This window comes from Phalacrocorax carbo, chromosome 8 (genome assembly GCF_963921805.1).
Source record: "Phalacrocorax carbo chromosome 8, bPhaCar2.1, whole genome shotgun sequence".
In the NCBI taxonomy this organism is placed as follows: domain Eukaryota; kingdom Metazoa; phylum Chordata; class Aves; order Suliformes; family Phalacrocoracidae; genus Phalacrocorax; species Phalacrocorax carbo.
In genome coordinates, this window is record NC_087520.1 from 28,186,985 (window position 1) to 28,200,992 (window position 14,008).

Here is a 14,008-nt window from a genome sequence, read left to right on the forward strand (position 1 = left end):
TGTGTTGTATCAATGATATCAGAGTACAAGCCTCCCAACCCATGGAAGATAAAATGTGAAACAAGCAAAGTGCAGCAGTGATGGGACGATGACTGACTCGGTATGCAGCAACCCAACGCCACACACACCATCTCTCCCACCCCGAATGATTGATATGACAGATGGAGCCCAGAGTCATGGACTGGGTGAACTCAGTGGACATTTTGATGGACATTTTACAGGGAAGGTCCATAGACTAAGGGAATTATGTCTGTGAATTGTGTCAAAGGATGGGAAGGGGAGGGGTGGTGGTTGGTGAGGTTGTATTGGGTGGTATGGGACCTGGGCATGGTGTAAATGGTATGGAATAAAGGGTGGAGAATGTGCTGGCTTTGGCTGAGAAGGGGTTAATTAATTCTCTTCACTGTGGTGCCTGTGGTGGTCGGGGACCTTTCCGGCTTCCTGCGCTCTGCTGCGTGGGGGGGGCTGGCAGGGGCAGGGCCATGGTGGGGGCGGCTGACCCCGCCTGGCCAGTGGCAGGTTCATTCCATACCATGTGACACCATGACCAGGATATTGGGGGGGGCAGTGGCAGCGCGGAGGCGGCGCGGCGTCGGGTCGGCGGGTGGCGAGCGGCTGCATCACGTGCGGTTTGTTTCGGCGGCTCGTTCCCCTCCCCCAGGGTTTCACGCCTCTCATTGTTTTCCTTTCCATTGCATTTTTGTTGTTGTTTTTGATAATTTTAATTATTAAACTGTCCTTATCTCAACCCACAAGCGTTACCCTTCTGATTCTCTTCCCCATCTACCGGAGTGAGCGAGCGACTGTGTGGGGCTGAGCTGCCGGCTAAACATGACATGCTGGAGGTAGAATATTGATAATGAATGTCCATTCTATGACTCTGTACTTTTTTATGCCTCTTTGAGCCACATATTCATGTCTTTGTTTCTCTAGCTTTCCTCCAAATGTTTAAAACTTGATTTAATAAAGAGGTAAGTGTGTTTTATATTTTGTGCAGTATGAGTTCTTAACTTCCCTACATTCTCAAAATTTCTGTGTAAGAACCTTGTATTTTCTTTCCTAAAATAAAAAAAAATCTTATCTCTATTAAAGTTCATTAGGGTCAGCATCACAGAAGGTACCAAAACAACTGACAGGTTCTAGTAAAGTGACTAATGTATTTGGGTTTGGTTTGACTCTTTTTTTATGATGACTCCGACACCAACGGTGCTTTTATTTGGAAAGGATGAAAGTGTTGAGACAAAACCTGGTTTCTGGCTCATGATTGCCTTTAGTTTTTACAAACTGTTATGTGTTGTGCAGGATGTCTTTCAATTTGATTAAGTTTACATATTGTCTGTCACCTCTGCATTAGCTGTTTCAGAAAGGTTCTCTTTCTTAGGGACATCACTGAGAATTTTGTAGCCTAGCTGGAATACCTGTACTGCTCACACATTTTGTTATGGCCTCCAGCCATACCACCTTACCTCGGGCAGTGATCTTGTCAGAGTTCATAAGCTAACAGGTCACACGAGATGAGTTATGAATGGGAAACACGTAAGGAGGCATCACTTCACCTTCTGAGCTAGCAGGGAACCTCTGACCTAGCACTTTGCCTTTAGGTTTTCAGTTTTTCATGTAAAACAGAAAGTAATCATGACTTGTTATCATTAGAGGTATTATTGGATTATCTGGAGCTGAGGCAGACCTACAGTTCACAGAACAGATGAATACTTGCCTAAAATGTCCTGTAATTATTTCTTTTGTTAGATTTTAAAATGTTGCCTGATTTAACAAATGCTATGGTCCTCCCCTTATCCTTCCCTCGTACCAGTGCCTCCTCTGTCTCTAATATCTCACTAATTCTGAAGTGCAGTGGAATTATTTGGTTCTAATGCTTGCTTTTATGTTATTTTCTAAATGGCAAATTTTTATTTGGCACTTGTTATTATAGACATAGTACTTAGTTCTTACAATGAATATAGCAAGGTAACAGACTGTCATATATAATGCAGATTATGACTAACAGCATATGATCCTAACCTTGGATAGTATGACACAAAAATTACTTGAAATGTATTTATATTTCAGTCTTCTTGTGAACGGATTGGGCCTCAAATTGTGAGCTAGAACAGCCTCAGCCTGCTCAGTAAGATAGAAGCCCTTTCAGAAAATTACTTTGGTATCTATCTTAACTACATAACCGTAGTTAAGTTCTTCTATCTACTGTTAAAACGATGGTGTATACTGCACTGCTTCGATATTACCAGAGAAACTAAATCCATTTTAGTTTAGGATTTAGTGGTGAGATCTACTTCAATAAGTAGTTTTCTCTAGCAACAACCGAGTACTTCTTTTCTCACTACTCTTTGTTTCACATTTTTTTATTAAAAATAAGTTAATTTGGAGGCAACCTATTTAGCTGAACAGGCATTTGACACTTGGAGTTAAGAATCAAGAAAATGTAGCTTGTTATAACAAAATAAATTATCTGATGCAGTGATATCTTTAGGGTGGAAGAAGAGGTATTGCTTAATCTTAAAGGTAGATTGCTTCTCATAACATGTTCATCCTAAGTTAAATATCTAATATCAATAAAAATTTTATGATATACCAAAGCCCTCTTAACAGTTCACTTTAATGCTTTTGGTTTTAAGAGTAAACTTGCTGACTTTAGTTCATATTTAATGATCATGTTCCATTTTTGAAATGTAACACAAAAAGAGAGAAGCATGGTAAGACCCATATCTAGCATCGTCAGTTATATTAACAGCAATAACAAAGGCCAATAATAGTACATTGATTGCTAGGGGTTCTTAATAAGCTTTGTAAGAACTCCAGAACAATGAAAGCTTTTGCCTAATTAAAAGACTAAGAATCAAGTTACATTGGCAAGTTGTGGTTGGTTTTGCTGCATGTTTATGGAGATGTGCAGTGATACACGCTTTTTATCTCTATAGCTATAAATTAGTTTATACACGTAGCCCAAAACAACTTTTGGTTTAGCCTTCTATAGCTCATATGCTCCAGGTTTTCTAGAACAGTAGAAGTTTAAAATAACACTTACCATATGATTACTCTTTAATACATGCTTAAATATTTCACTGAATAAGTGTGGGAATACTGGATGTGAAAATTAACACCAACGTTAATGTTTTCTTAAGGTAAGTCCCTAATGATTATTACTTCTTAAGCAAATCAGTTTAATATTTCAGAAGAAAATGGAGCATCTGAAGATGCTTGCTGTTTGACATTTCATAAAAAATTACTTAGGCTTGGCATGACTGTTTAGATATTGCTTAGGTTGCAATTCTGCTTTGAAGAATTATTATTTTCTCTAAAAAAATTATTTTAGAGAAACATTATGATAGTGGTTATCATAACATCTGGTTATCTCCCACAAAGGGTCCCTAAAAATAATTAAGAAGTAATATTTTAGAAAATATATATAAAATATTTTTCTTATTCATATTTTAGCTCTGGAAATATTTATTTTCCAGTACTGGACTACTAACAAATTTTTGTTCTTCCTAAATATTATGTTGTTAAAATAGTAAGATATATAAGATTTTAACGATACAAAAAAATGTAGGGTCAGGGAATGCTACTTGCTGCACACTTCATTTCAAGAACTTGAGTCTCTCAGGTTAGGGTCTAAAAACTGTATTCTGTTTGTTTGATTGATCAATGGTTTGGGTTTTTTTCTTCCCTTCCAGGAGGGCCAGCCTCACCACACATTAGAATCAGTTCTGATTCCAGAAAAGCAGAGAATGAAAACTGTATCCCCCCCCAAAGGACTACCTACTATTTGCAAACCCTGAAAAGCAGGGTTACAAAATGAGTGAACCTTTTAATCTGCTCACTAGTCAAAAGTAAGTTAACATCTGGTTTTGCTCAACTTACACACTTGCATATCCATACTTATTTTGCATAAAATATACAGACATACGATTTTTTTAAAAATGAAATTGAATTGGTTCCTTACAGTGAACAGATTCATGTTATCTTCTGCAAAATTTTCAGGTTTCCACTATATGCACAGACATTCTTATTTTTTAAAGGGTTTCATAATATTTTTATGAAGAAGTAAGGCTTATAGAGCATTCATTCATCCTCTCAGTCCCATTTCCCACATCACAAAAACTTTGGGTTTTTTCTCTTTTCTAAGTTTTCAGAAAAATAATAGCTTTGTGTGTGTGCATTACCTAAAACTTAAATTGCAGATGTGCACACCTACTGTTTCATTGACATTGCTAAAGGAGCCTGAAGGTTAAGGAGGGGCATGTTAAATTCTAGCCATAAAAGGGGAAGGTAGTGCTTCACCACTCAACATATTTGGTTCTTTTAACAGGAGGAATTATTTAATTTCATATATATTGTAAGTGTGAAAGAAGTGATGATAATTTTAATACAAATTATTTTTTTTTCAATGGTTGGCAAAGTCTTGAAACTGCCTAGTACTCCAGCTTAATATCTCTCCACATTGTGACGGCAACAGGACAGTGCATTAGTACAATGTTTTATAAATTTCCATAATTCTTTCATTTCCTATAATACCTTTAAGTAATTTTTCTGGCATACAGTTAACAGCATCTCAGTAAAATGGACAGAGATTAACATTGTTTTCTCAAATCCACTTTCTTGTAGTCTCAGAAAATGTTGCTGTGTCAGTTAACTTTGAATATGTGACTATTTTTGTTTCTAATGGTTACAGGCTCTAAATTGTCTCTTAAAAGAAATTTTGCATTTGAGACCATAATGTGCACTATTTTTGAAGTGACAGTAATTATGTGCTTATAATTTACCCCTGAAGACTCACAAGGACTTTAAGAAAACTCATATAACTGTTTTAAGTAGTTAATATTTAGTTTAAACATCCAATAGTTTACTTCATATTTAAATCTTAAAATCTAAAAATTAACTTCATTGTAAAATTTCAGACTTCCTCCAGATGGAAACAAATTTTTTTTAGAATGAGATGGTTTGAACGTCAGTTGACTTATTCAGACTTGATTAGCTGCTTTGTGGTAAAAAATGCTGCATATCAGTAATTAGGTTTTGAAGATGGTAAAAATCTGGTAACCAGAGTATTTACTTTTATAGTTAATGACCAGAGTGCATCAACTTGGATACACTTTAAGGAATATTAAGCACTCTGAAATTGTCTAGGTTGTACTATTTCTGTATTCTGTTTACCAAAAAAAAAAAAAGTTTAAAAAATTATATACAAAGTATTAAAAAAACCTCACCCAAACACAAACACACAAACAGCAATTTTAAAGCAGAGGAAATTCTTATGCTGACAATATTATCCTGGTGTAAAGATAGAGTTGTCCATACTTTTGGTATTATTTTACTCCAAAAAGGTGAAAAACCTGCATCGGTATGAAATTTCTTTCTGATTTTCATATAAACAACAAATTACTCATTAATTTCCAGCAATTGGACTAGGTTAGTAGAGTAACCTATTTACTGAATACTCTAGTTCCTTTTTGTGGAATTAATGTCAGCTCATGCTTTTAAAAGATATAATATTTGTGTAAGTACAATTTTTGTTGTAATAAATGGATTATACAAAAAATTATAACAAATGTTATAACAAATGGATTTTGTACTAAATACTTTATTGTCTTTTTTATTTTATTTTATTTCATACCCCTTGGACTGCTCATTAGAGTTTGGAGCGCTCACATCATGGAAAAAGTATCTGTGATATCTTTCATGTAAGTAAGTTATAGAGAGATTAAGTATGTTTTAAAAAGCCTCAGTTATTCCAAGCATGTCAGCTCTTGAATGCCTCTGCTGAAGTTTATTTGCATGGTTAAAGTTAAGCACAAAATTTGTAGGATTCAGCTCAGAGTATGCAGAACCTTGCAAAGCTGGTATCTCTGAAATATGCCCAAGTAGATATTAAAATCAGTATTACAACATAAATCAGAAATGCTTTCCACATTTTATAGTGTACTTCATATGACAAGATACAATTCTTTTTCAAAGAGTGAAAATCTTCAACTTGATGGTACTTGATGGCAAAAAAATATTAACTGTAGTGTGGCATAATGCTGTTGCTTGTTCACATTAAAATTTAAAATAATTTTAAAAATTAAGGAGTGGAGGAAAGAGAACTATTTATCACATTGTTTATCCACTAAAACAATTTCAACTTGTAAGCCCAAATTTATTCATGATGTTAGTGTCATTACAGCAGAGGTGATTTTATCCCCACTGCTTTTCTTCCATGGGCGTTGCTGTCAAAGCTTCCCAGTCACCTTGGTTAATTCATTCCATGTGCCAAAAGTAATTATCCTAGGTTCCATGCTGACTGCAACAATGTGAAACGTTGGAATCTGTGCAGCTATGATGTCATAAAGGAGTCATTAATGAAAGTGTGGCTTATATGGAGGCCTGAAGGCCCATGCAAATTAATCTCATTCCCATATGAAAGGGATCAATTTAACCATTCGGATGGTGGGCCTGTCAGAAATGTAGTTGTCCACTGAAAGTACAAATGTGTAAATGGACATCCCGGCAAGAGGCAGCAATCTTTCAAAGTAACATTTTACATTATTCAGATCATTCCCCTTGTTTTCCTCTTCCTCTTGCCCCCAGCCCGAGTCTGTTATTGATATAAAGGTTGAAGCTCAGGCAGCTTAACTGTTATGTGGAATGACCTTTACTTTTAATATTAATATATTATTGTAAAGTCTATGAGACTCATAAATGCAATTTTAGAATTCATATGAAATGCCATGTGCTGAACCTATTGCAACTTTTCCTCTAGTCCTGTGGCAGGTTGCAAACTATGCGAATTAATATGCATCATATTCTTTCCCCTTTATTTACTTAGAGAGGTTTGCCGAGCAACTTTATCAAGAGTAACATTATCAAGAGCTTTCCCGCAAGCTTCTTTATCATATTCACATCCGTGTCTGCTCGACACTTGTCACTGTCAATCAAATCGCAATAATACGCAGATGATTTGCTCATTTGGTTTAATAAAATCTCTCTGCTTATTTGCACTGCAGTCATTATGCCACATAATTGCTCTGCCGCTGAGGTGAAAGGCAGCCAGTTGCCTGGGGGATAAGAAGAGACTATTGCTATATGAAGGATTTGTTTCTTTGCCTCTGTCTCTCCCTAGTCACTCATATCCCTAAAATTAATATTGTATTTGAATCCAGTCCTGCTATTCTTATGCAGGCTAACATTGTTATTACTTATTATTTGGATGTGAAGTCATTTATTTTTAGTTTTGATGTCCAAGCTGTCAAGCTAAATTTCATTGTGTACTGCCACATACAATTTTTAACTGCCATTTAAACTCGATTCAAAATCCAAATTACAAAGAGAACATGTTCAAAGGAATGGGCTGACAGGACATACAGCTACAATTTTTATTTCCCAGGAAACCAAAGTATAGATCTTGTTATTGTTCTGTGGTGGAGATATGTGCAGTTTTCATACTTCGTAATCTTTTTTGTATTGGCTGGACACTGTGATTCAGAAACAGAAAAAAAGGGACTATTTATGCATATGAGCAGCCCTCAGGGTACAAAACAAAGGCATTCACTTCCAGAAATGATATAGCACAGAACTAGCTCAACTTACTGTTGTAAATTCTTGAATGATTTGTACTCCATTTTCCACTAGTTTCTACTATGATGGATGGTGGAAGTAAAAATGAGGACTCTACCCATGTAACAAAACCCTGAGCTCCTTCACTGCACAGTTAATATAGCAGTAACTGCCATGTGATAATAATCATGATCCCATATTCTGGGGGTGATTCCATCTCAGGGGCATACTCATTAGGAGCCTAAAATACTTGTATTTCAAATGTATTCCAAACAGCCAGTACTTAATGGTTTATTTTAAAGAAAATGAAAAGCTCGACTAAAATTGCTGTTGAGAGAATCATCTATGTACAGCTTCCCTCTTTTCATCTGAAGTCCTGCATTGAGCTTAACTGGGACTCTGTTGGTGGGTCAGACGAAGTACTAATATTTTAAGGCAGTTGATCTTGAGGGCATCTTTTCTATTTGTATGAACTCGATCTGATAGTATTCAGATATAGAGTGATTAGTCATAATATTAACATAGAGATAGTTTCTTTAGCTGCCTGAATTCAGAAAGTCCCTATTTAAACAGAAGAGCCCATTAACACACAGAAGTCCAAAAAAGGACTAATAAGTCACCACCAGCCTTTGTGGTAGGCCATTCATTACATTTCATCCAGTCAATGTGATATTGAACCCAGTAGCTAGATAAAACAAATTTATACTGTGAGATTTTCAAACTCCCTTTGAAGAAACAAGAGATATAAAATAACTCCTTTCAGTAGTTAGATTAAGTGGTTAATCACTCTCACTATTAAAATATTTACCGAATGTCTTGTTTGAACTTGGTTCTTGTTATGGCTTTCCACACTAGATTAAAAAGATATTTATCTCCCTGCATTTTCCCTCTGTTTTCTTTTGTCTTGTAATTGAGTTCTCTCTCGGTATTTTTTAGGAAAATTAACATATCCCTTAACCTGGCATTTCTCCAGCTTTTTATGTGAACATGGGTCTTCATTTTTATCACAAGTAAGTAATGACATCAGGTATCTCAGAAGTGTTTGGTATAAAATTAATATTTGTTTTGTGGGGCAGAGGTGCATAGCAGTTGTAATGGGCAGCTAATATTAAGCTTTTTTAGTTCTATATGGTTTTGGAAATATAAGAAAGGACTGCATTTCTTTTTTTCTTTGCCATATCATTTAGTATTTAGTTTGTATTTTATTTTCAATGAGCATACCTATGAAGCAGTTGTGATCACCCTTTGACCCTGTTATCCTGATCATTATTTACCACTGTGGAATGGATCAAACATTTGTATTATCCAAGTATGCTTGTAACTTCTATTTCCTGGGGAAAAATGTATTAGGTCTGTTATCAACCCAGCACTGGGATTTCTCATACTAAGATAGGTTATGATATAAAACATTCTAAATCTGACAGTCCATGCAATGGAATTTAACTGAACTACGTGCTGCAGTGTAGTATGGAGATACCCAAAATGTGGGGTGTAGGAAGCAGAAGCAGACTCTAGCTAGATGCCACAACGGTACTTGCCTAGGCTGCTTCTACTTCATGAGTGATCTTGGATACTCTTCTACATTACACATAGCAGTGTAGATTTATTCTAACTCAAAACTTCATTATCCTTCCTGAATAATAAAATGTTCATCAAAGAAAATTGGTAAAAGCATATAAACTTCCTTCAGTTAGTTAAACACCCACAGATGGAGATCTAGTGAGTAACAAAGGGAGATGAGAGGTTCTTCTCAAATTTGAGACTACTGAAGGTCTTCTCACCAGTCTGCATGGCTGTTATAGTTTACATGGCTTTTATTTTTCTGTAGAATACAGTTCCTCATCCTGTCCTCTTCCATAATTAACATTTGCTTTCATATTGTATTCTGACCCAAACAGCTGTTCACTACAGACTAGCTGTTGCTGCTACTACTACACAGTAGCCTATATAGACAGATCATGAAACCGAAGGTCTTGCAAGGGTGATCAAGTAGTGGAACAGGTTGCTCGGAAAGACTGTAGTGGCTCTCTGTCTTTGGAGATATTCAAAACCCAGCTGGATGTGGTCCTGAGCAATCTGCTCCAGCTGACCCCACTCTGAGGAGGGGGGTTGGACCAGACAATCTCAAGAGGACCCTTCCCACCTCATCTTTTCTGTAATTCAAGCATGTACAAGTGCCATATGACTTGTAGAAGTTCTTTATACAAAGGGTATTAAGATATAATATTATTTATTGTCATAGTTTGGTAAGTAATAATTTTATAGTGAGATTGAAATATTAATCTGCATTACCAGTTGTAAAGAACTTTATTTGCCTGATTGCTTGGGGTTTGTTTTTTTTTTTGTTTCTGGTTTTGGATTTTTTGTTTTGTGTTTTTTCTGTTGGTTTGGTTTGGGGGTGGGTGGGTGTGTGTTTTTAAAAAATACAGATTTACTTAGCTAATTTTAGGCCTGACCAATTCCATGACATTTTAGTCAACAGGAGCAGATTCAAAATATTTTCTGCTAATTAAGTGGTAGGTAGGTTTTAATCTAGATTTCTAAAGAAGCCAGCAACAGAAAACATCAACACCAAGCCCTAAAGATTGTTTTGAAACAAAATCTTTACTTCAGATTAATCACAAAAAAACTCAGAGAGGAAGGAAGGAGAGTTTAATTTTCCTGTCCTTATGTTGGTTTTTGATCCTTTCTAATCTCTAATATACAAAAGATCTTCTTTCTAAATAAGCTTATTTTGTCATGGTGGCTGATTTGGCTTTATGAAATGTAATGAGTGGAAAAAATGTTAACTATTGTATGCTTAATGGTTTTCTCGCATGGAAGTATAGCTCTTGTGTTACTATTGTTTTAATGTTGGCCCACTTTCTCCTTTTTTTACACAATCTATTGCATGTTCCTTTTTAGAGCATGCTTCTGCAATTTACAATGGGAAGTAGCAACAGTCTTAAATTGTTGCCTATATTTTTTGTAGAGATATCTTAGTTTCAGACAAATTGGTTTTAGAAGTTGATAGGATATTGAATTGTATATTGCAGAAAATGAAAATTATATGAGTTTTTCTAAGAATACAGTGCTTAGATTGGTGTGCAGCTGCAATTATTACTCAAATATAAGGTATTGGTGTGTTTGGATTAGTACTCTATGCATTTGTATGCACAGACTTGTGCATAAACATACACACAGTCTGAGGCTGTCATAAATTAAAGAAGATGGGGAATCTCCCTCCAGCCTAAATATACAAACCACCTGCCTGTGTTCAAAACTTTGGTGGGCAGGATTTTCAGATGTAGTGAAAAGAAAAATTAATTTATAATTGCACACTCTGTACTGAAATAATGAAAAGTAATTCAATTGTGGCAGTAGCTCTTTGCTTGGCTATTGAATAAGTATACTTGATGTTTTTAAGCAATATCTTCTGCTATAAATTGGAACCAATATATAAAATAACACAGAAAATACTGCATCAGGGAACATTCTATCAAGGATTTTCATAAGAGAGAGAAATCTAACATTATACCCTGCTATTAATTAACATCAGATTTGTTATCTGAAAGAACATGTTTAAAATTCTGCAAAATGAGACATGATTATCTTCTTATACTCTCTTTCTCATAATCTTCATTTTCTAAAGGCATTAAGGGACCTTATATTTGCAAAGTGGAAATTATTAAGGATAATTAAGATGAAAGTTTTATTTGATAGAGGAATTCTCATTATGTTTGGAAATACTCAGTTTAAATCTAGTCTCAATTCACACTCTTGCTTTTTTGAATGAAATTCTATGTAATAAAGGGAAATCACAAACAGCCAAGCCACGTTTTGAAACTCCAGAGACACTACTTGTGCCCCTTAAAAAAGAAGAAAAATTAATCTTCCCAACATCTTGTGGTGTTGGTAACCCTCAAATGCATAGAAGATATGACTGAATGAAATTAGAATCACAGTACCTTGAGAAAACCAAAAGAACCGAAAAGGAGGTACAAGTTTACACTAACCTACAAAGAAAAGGTCACAGGTGGCATAGAAATGCTACCAAAATTCAGCTAAAAAGTGGAGCACTTGAAAGACATGTGGAAAGAGATGTTCTATTGAAGATTTTTTTGCCAGTATAAGTTCTTATTCATAGATGGAGTATCTCTACTGAAATCTTGTTGAAGTTAGCAGGAATTTTGTCAATACTTCTAATTGGTCTGTAGTGTCCCTAAAACATTAATTTGTGATGAGTCAAATTGGTTGTGAATAGTCAGAACTGGGAGGCAAGCTGAAGTTTCTGTATCTTGGTCATGATGCAGTAGAAGCTAACAATAATCTTATTTGACTTTAAATTGCTTCCTACTGAGCAGATATTTAATTGTCCGTCTACCAGTGTTCGTTTTTCTGAGGCTCTTCAGCTGTGACTGGAGACAGCCAGATCCTGAATGCAATTGCATTTCCAAGATAGTCATCTGAGTCAGTGTTCTCCTTGCTTCTCTTGCTTATTGCAAGGGATCTATTTGCAGTGGAACGCAAACATTCCTCGGTTTTACTGCAAGCACAGCTTGTGTTGGAAAAAAAATTGAGAACACATCTGAGATGTAACCAGGTCCTACATGCCTATTTCCAGCGGAAGAATGACTGTACCATATCTACTCCTACCCCAAATGCCAGGATGTGCAGGCTGTGGGAAGATGCTAGGCTGTTAGTCTTTTCTTTCTCTTTGTGATCAGTCTAGCTTTAGAAAGATCTAAATGTAGTGATTGTTTTCTTTATATACTGTCTACAGTATTCCTGTTTTAGCTTAAGCCAGAAATATATATACAGAATGCCCAAGGAACTGGGGGGCGAGAAGGGTGTTTCTGAATTTTCATTCAGTCCTTTGTGTATGAAAACATAGCTTCTCTGTCCTGAGTTACAAACTCTAAGTAGGTAGCATTGGCTATAGTTTCTATTTGGAGGGGTGGAGGGAAGAGAATCTTTCTCACAAACTTTTCATTTATTGGAATACTGAGGTCACCAACCTCACATTAGACTGCCTGACAGGGCAACTAGTAATTGAGATTGGCTCACTGAGGGGTTGGACGAGCCCTAAAGAAGACAGGCTGTTACAGCATGGATTGGAAGCATGGGGTATAAGGTGCTGCTAAGCGGCATGCCATTTATTTAAGCACATTTCTTTCTGCATGGGGGTTTACTAGGTGCCATGTTCATATCCTGCTTTTTCTTTCTGCCTTTCAAGCAAAGAGCCCAGTACTGGTTTCTCTGGTTGAAATGTGTTTGGGGTTTTTTTAGCTGAAGAGAAATGGTGTAAACTTTTAAAGTCTCATATTTGAGCTGTGAGGTTTAACTGGTCTGTTGTGATATTCTTTCTCACGTAGAAAGGACATTCTGTGTTATTGCTCTAAGTAGCAGATCTTGCTAATTCTTACTGATGTGTTCTGGACTAGAGAGCCCCAAATGATCTCTGTTTGGAACAGTATTAGCTGCGCTAGGCAGACACAATCTTTGGTAGTTTTTCATAGCTGTTTCCCATTGAATGTGATAGCTTCCTCTGCGTATTCACCCTCTCTCTCTCTCTCTCTCCAGTCTTTACTCATCATACTCAGTCCTTTGATCAGTCATACACTAAGGTTTTAAAGATGCAGCTTTTTAAAATTACCAACCACTTACATACCTGCTTAATATGTCACTTTACCAGGACAGTAATAAGAAGATGAAAGGAGGAAAGTGACTTTTGTGTAGAAATCTGGCTCAAGGTGTGAGTGGAGAAAAAAAATAGTCCTACTTTATTATGTCTTATCAGCTCTGAAATTATGTAGGTATTTTTCAGTCAACAAATTAATTTGCAGATGGAAAATCACAGTTGTGAATTGGTTTTGGTCTGCCTTTCACTCATCATATCATACCATTACAGCAAAAACTGAAGTTCATAATGATATTGTGGAAACTGCTGATCAAAGGTTGTTTACATGGACTGTGTTCATTGATTTGCGAAAGTTGTCTCACACAGATGCGCTTTAAAGACTATTCTCTGCAAAACTGCTTTTTCAAAAAGATTCCTTCATCTGATTTCTCTGTAATCTTAGTTATTCTTGAGAGTGTGAGATTACATACAAATTCATTTGAAAGTATGTTTTACATGATTGTGATTCAAAATGTTCCAAGAAAGGTATTGCAAAAAAATGAATAACAAAATAATCTTATTCATAAGGAAATAGTAATTATAGCTGTAAGTCTAATTCACAGCTTATGAAAAATCATCAATGAATGGCTGTAAGAAAATCTAAAATGAGGATTTTTAATTCATTAGTAGACATACCTAGGTAAGAATTAAATATAGGCTCTTATCCTGAAAATGTCTATATATAAAGTAAGTTGTATGGTTTTGTAGTTTTTAGATTAATTTTATGTATTAGCATACATAAGGCAGAGGAGTCGTATGATTTTGATACCCAGAGAACATATTTTCAAAATGTGT